A 6,185-nucleotide genomic window follows, 5' to 3' on the forward strand; every position below is an offset into this window, starting at 1 on the left:
GGAAGCACCATAAATCTATTATCCAGAACATGATGCAAAGTTCCTTTCTGGTCATAGTAAATAATTAACATGTAACATTACAGCATGTCCCAGATGTACCCTTAGAGCGTACTGTCTAGGGCAAAGGAATTACCCCTAGTATCAAGGGGTTGCCAAGCAGAGCTGAACTATCTGATGCAATTTGCTGAGGCTAACCCAGGAAATATTTCTATTACCAGATTCCATACCCTGAAATAAGTATAAATAGTGATAATGAAGAACAAGGACAGCAGCAAATCTCACTTTATGGGTTGAGCACTGAACAGGAAGGCAAGAGAGTTATTAGAAAGTAAATTCATCTTTTTCAGGCTGTATACAGCACAGACGGCCAATGTCATCTGGCTAGGCAAAGCCCAGCAACGTGCCTAGGGCCTGCAGGCACGTCGGAAGGGGCGATGCATCGTTCCTAGCAGTGCTGAGAAGAGCGCCAGGATAAGATCTGCCAGGAATGAGTTCTGGCCTGGCCAGAAGACTCCAAAAGCCACATGAACCAAGCAGTTACACCTCAAAAGATGAGGAGAGCAGCAGATATCCTTTTGCCCCTTTGGTGCCATTCCTGTCCCACCACCCCCAGAGCCTGGTGGGAGCGTCGAGCTCTCTGTACCAGACAGACACTCCTGTGTACAGCATATTCTCATTCACACCTATTTAAGAGGCTCAGCAGAGCAAAGGAAACCAGAGCTGGTCCTGGCCCCTTCTGGTCAGTACTTTTAACCTGAGCCCAAAAGGGACTTGTCTCCTTTGCAGAACTAAACCCGTCAGTTACAGAGCGGGGTCAGAGTGGGGGACTTACCAGCTCCCTGCTCTGGTGAGCCACGAACCTTTGGTTTTGCCACAGTTGAGCTTCCAGGAGGGAGATAACCCTGTAAAACACTCCCATGGAGGTTTCCATAAGACAGCATCTTGGGAAGAACTTGTGCTTGCTCTGCTCAGCATTCAGGCTTGGGGATGAGGTGACCCCAACAGGAGCAGTGTGTCATTTACACCATTAAGCCAGCCACAGGGGAGCATAGGTAACTCCAAGGGCAATCACACGATGACATTTGACTCCTTGTAACATTTTACGGAGGTATAACACTCCCGAGAAGGACATTGGCATTAGTTTTGTTGATAAGCGCAGGAGATTCATTCTGATAAATGAATCGGCCCTAATAACACCTATAGACATCTCCCTATCCTCCTCTGCATTTGAACCTCAGCAACATTGTACTCTAGCACAACGTTGGAAACCATTTTGCACGATGAATATGATCTCTTCACGCCTTGATGGCTGACATGTTGATGAGACAGCAGAGGGGGAAGTGCCCGCCAGCATGCTGAACACAGAGGCAGAGAAGAGGAAAGCTGAACTCAATGGAGGCCTCAGTCTGTTTGGCCTCAGCAGGAGACGACTGTTCAGTCAACCCTGAGAGCAGCATTTACCACCCTGGAGCAGCACTCACCCCTCAGGCTGGCAAAGAGAGCACATTCCCCTCCCTGCTTCCTGCAGCCAGGGAGCAGAGCCGTGCACAGCCCTTCTCCGCAGCCCACTCCTCTTTCTGAAGAACATGTTAACAGATACCAGCCTATGTAGTTGTAAACTCCTTAAAGGCTTTCCTGTGTCTGGTCTCTTAAGAAAGAGTAGCTGAACAAACATATTCCTTTGCACCGCAGAGAGTCACTGCTTAGTCAGGGCCTCTGCTTAGGAGATTAATAACCACTCTCTCAGCCATTATGGAACTATGGACAGGTATCAGGTGAGAAAGCAAAGCAGTAGAAAGGAAGGTATCTCAGGGGAGCTTATTAGCTGAAATAGCTAATGGCACCTGAAGTGCCTCTGACGTTCTTGCTGAGCTGCTGCTTTGTGGCACCTGTTTCCATTTCCCTGAATTAGCTTCAAGCCTGTTTTGAAGGCACTACCATTGCTGTCCTTTTTGCTTTGATTCTGTGAGACAGAAACACGGATCCCCCCTCAGCCAGGGTTACCCAGGCATGTCCCACTGGCTGACACTGCATCTACTGAACTGATTGCTACCTATTTGAAGATTTCCACATAATTAAAGAATCCTAATACAAATGAACTAAACCCCATGAAGGGGAAGAGTTATTGAAGGAAAAAATGCTTTTAAACAGTCCAGCAGATACAGTATTTTAAAAGCACTTGCAAGAACACATAACAGAGAAATTATTAAATCTGTCTGCTTTTGTTAAGAGAAACATAAGCAAGAAATCAGCCCAGCAAACTGCACTTACATCTCAGCACAGGTTGAGGAGAGCCTGTTCTGGCCATTTGTGTCTGTAGGGACCAAGAGACCTCACCAGCCTGCAGAGTCCCTGGGAGGTCTCCCAGGCTCTGATTCTGGAGAGGTTTCCTCAGGGGCTGTTCCTAGAGAAAGAGGGCGGTCCACTCCCTTGCCAGGTCGGGGTCCACACCAGCTGGAGACAGCTTCACCCGGCTTGCCCTGACACCACCCACCATCTCAGCCCAGCCCTGTGACACAGAGAACAGGGGTAGCGAGGTGTCTTTGGCTGCCCCAGCTCAACACCGGCACTTTTTGCTGAACGTCACCCGCGCTTCTCAACACACAACAGATACAGTCCTGAGTGCCTTGTAACTCTATCAGCCACTGTCTGTCCTTTCATAGACCACACGCTTGTGTTTGCGAGGAGCTGCTGGGGCCTGGGGAAGCACCCAAGGCAGAGGCTTGTGCTGCACCAGAACAGGCTCCGCACACTGCAGCAGGAGACAGCCCAGCAATGCTGCTTTGGCACTGCGTGCTAATCCAATGCTACTCAAGATACCCTGAGGTAGGGCATATTCTACCCTGACTGCCCCCAAATCCTAAGGCTAATTAAATGCAGAAAAGACCCTAGAGACCCAACAACCCCTGAGATGTGATGCAGAGAGAACAGCTGCCAGCCACTTCCCCTCTCAAACAGAGGGTAGGGGCTGGGAGCTCAGCTTTCTACGCTGGCAGCAGCCACCTCTGTGTCCTCAGGGCACTGATCAACACCCGTGTCACCCAGCAGGTCCTCATGCCTTCACGGGCTCTGCTCAACTCAACCGTGCAAATGAGCGCTCCTTACCTCTGCAGCACAAGAGCTCGTTTGCAACGCAGCATGTGTCCTCAGCACACGGCTTTCTCAGAGGGCAGGCTACCTGCAGTCCTGTGGCTGGTGACAGCTGGTGTTTTTCTGAACGCCCTAAATCCTGGATGCAAAAGTGGCCAGGGAATTCCCGCTGATCCTGCTCCAGAGCAAGGCCGAGAGCTTCATATCTGTAGAGAAGAGCTTGAACATGAGGGCAGCCCAGAGGGTGGAGGACAGAAACACAGCATTCAAATTACTTAAGTAAAAAAACAAATCCACCTTAGGGACATGAGTCCACCTCAACTTTTCAGGGAGCCAGGCTTATATGTAGGGGGATAGGGCAGAGCAGAAGCTTGTACACCATGCATGTTTAAGTCCTAAATGGACATGGTGGAGAATTAACCAAAGGCAAGAGAGGCATAAGAATTTATAAGGCTTCTCCCCACACCTCTGGATAGATTTTATGTTTTCTAAACTTAAAGAAAATCTAACACTGGATTTCCATCAACAGGCTTTTCAGACACTGTCACTGTGGCAGACCAAAACAGTAGAAACTAACATTCACATTCCAAAATAGCCAGGATCTGCCACTGAGTACGATCCAGTTCACTTCCACCTCCTTGCCTTTTTTCTAGTAAAAGTGAACCAATATTGAATTAAAATAGGAGACTTTTCTACACTCAACAAGAAAGCACTACTTTCAGCATGGCTTGCAGAGCAGAGCTGTGTTCAGACAGACCCACAGGCCTACCAGCTACGAGAACTACAAGATCATTTTTGATCCAAATAAACCAGCATATCCAGATCAGTGCAGCCCCGCTTCTCCACCCCCAGTGTATGGACAGACCAGCCAGAGGATTTATGTAGGTTACAGCACATACACATACAAAACACATTTGCTAAAATCAGATACTCACTCACTACATTCCCAGATGGCTTGAAAGAACAATACATTCATAAATGAAAAATTCCATTAAACCACTAATGGGTCAGTATTACAGCCTTCTGCAATTGTCACAGAAATCTCGTGAAAACTGAATTACTAAAAATCAAAACCCCCATTGTGTAAGTAGCATATTGCTGTCACACTGGCTCTGGTAACAAGCCCATTAATGAGGTTAAGGTAGTTACTGTAACAGATGGAGCACATGTGGGGCTGGCTGTAAAAATCGTATTTATCTTTCTTGCATTAAGGGCAAAAGGTTGCTTTTGGGTGCGTGCAAGTGTGCATGCGTGTACACGTGAATGTGTGAGTTATTCTTTTGCTGTGAATCCTTTGCTTGCGACAATCAGCGTGGCAATTGGCCTACGGCACATGCTGCTGGAGTTTGAGACAAAGGATTGTTTGCTCCATCCGTTCAGAAAGATTCACGTCTCCACAAGCAGAATGAGGTCCCCAGCTAGGCGAGGAACACCACATCAGCCTCTGGGGAACCAGAGGGGGGCAGGAACCAGCAATACTTAGTCCATGCTACTTGCATTAAATGTTCCACAAGCCACAATGTTGTTGAGGAGCAGAGAGGTTCACAGATGGCTTGGAATTCCCCAGAGGAACCATTCAGCATTTCGCATTGCTCCTTGGTCTTCCAGAAAAAAAAAAAAAAAAAAAAAAGAAAAAAAAGCAACCATAGCTTGAGCCTTCACCTACACTCCCTCCATCCCCCGGAAGGCTGGTGCCATTTTGCCAGCCTCTTGTGGGAAAGGCATTCATTATGATCCTTCAACTTGTTCTTGCTTAGTTATTCTCAGAAAAGAGAATTCTAGTCTGTATCCCTATTTTGCCCCTCTGTCCACCTGTAACTAACTACTGTCAGTTTACTCTCTGCCAGCAGGTAGAAGAATAACCCCAGTGCTTTGGCAGCCTCAGCTTTCCCCCTTAATTACAGCTGAAGCCTCCTTTCCACACCTTAACCAAATATTACTGGAAGCAGAGAGCCACCCAAGCCTGAGGGAGGGCCTTTCAGTAGCTGTATGTGCTGCTGTTGCTGGCAGTAATGAGACTGGAGACAGGGCAAGCTCATCTATCTCCTCCTGGCATGAGAGACTGGAGATAGGGCAAGCTCATCTCCTCCCGGCACTAGCACAGTCTGCAGCACAGGACCTGCTAAAGGCAAGGAGGCTATTTATTGCTGACAAAGGGACACATGCAAAGAGCACACACACACACACTTGTATCACTCAGGAAATTTTTAGCAGTTATGCTAAACATAACATCTCCAAAAACACTCTAGACTAGACACATGGTCTCTGCTGGCAGAATTTTTGCCTTTAGGTAGGAAGCTTATGTTACCAGTTCTGTGCATTAACTCAGTATAGCCAAAATGAACCAGCAGATCTACAATTTATACCATTTAAAATAATGCAGTTCATTTAGAGAGGCAAGTTGGCAAGTGCTTCCACAAGCACCTCACCCAGGAGAGCTCAAGGAACGCTTTCCCCAGCAAGGGGCTAAAATACCTATTCAGTTATGTAAGTAATGCCAGAATAAAGCATTAAGTCTGTGGTTTTATCCCAGCGTCAGGCAGCTTATTTTCAGGTTTTTACACAAGATAAACCGACTAAAAATCATACAAACAGTTGAAGGCATTAGGATGTTACACTAAGAGACCTCAGAGCAGTAACAGGTTGATAAAATTTGCTTTAAAAAAAAATGTGTAAGTGGTTCAAGTTTGTAAGGCAGCATTCTTGTTTCACAGGCTAGTTTTGGATGCAAGGTATTCCCAAAGCAAGCAGCTGAGGTCAACATGGAAAAGTTTCTGTAAATTAATTAAAGGATATTACTGAAAAAATGATACCAAGGAAAGAAATAACACACACGAAACAGATGACAATTGTTCACTTAAAAAAAAAAAAAAGAAGAAAATCCTCTCTGTTGATGCAGTTTCCCCTACCGTAAGTCAGAAAGAGGCTACACTGGAGAAGCAAATACAAACTGAATTTGGAACAGAAATACCTCAAAGTATGCTGTACAACTGGGACCTCCACCGTGTACATTTTCTCTTTTACATCCTTCATTTGACTTTTGAAAGTCAAATGCAAATTTTCACAGAAAACAGTAACAGATGCAGCGGCAGAGT

This window comes from Ciconia boyciana, chromosome 22 (assembly GCF_034638445.1).
Source record: "Ciconia boyciana chromosome 22, ASM3463844v1, whole genome shotgun sequence".
Lineage (NCBI taxonomy): Eukaryota > Metazoa > Chordata > Aves > Ciconiiformes > Ciconiidae > Ciconia > Ciconia boyciana.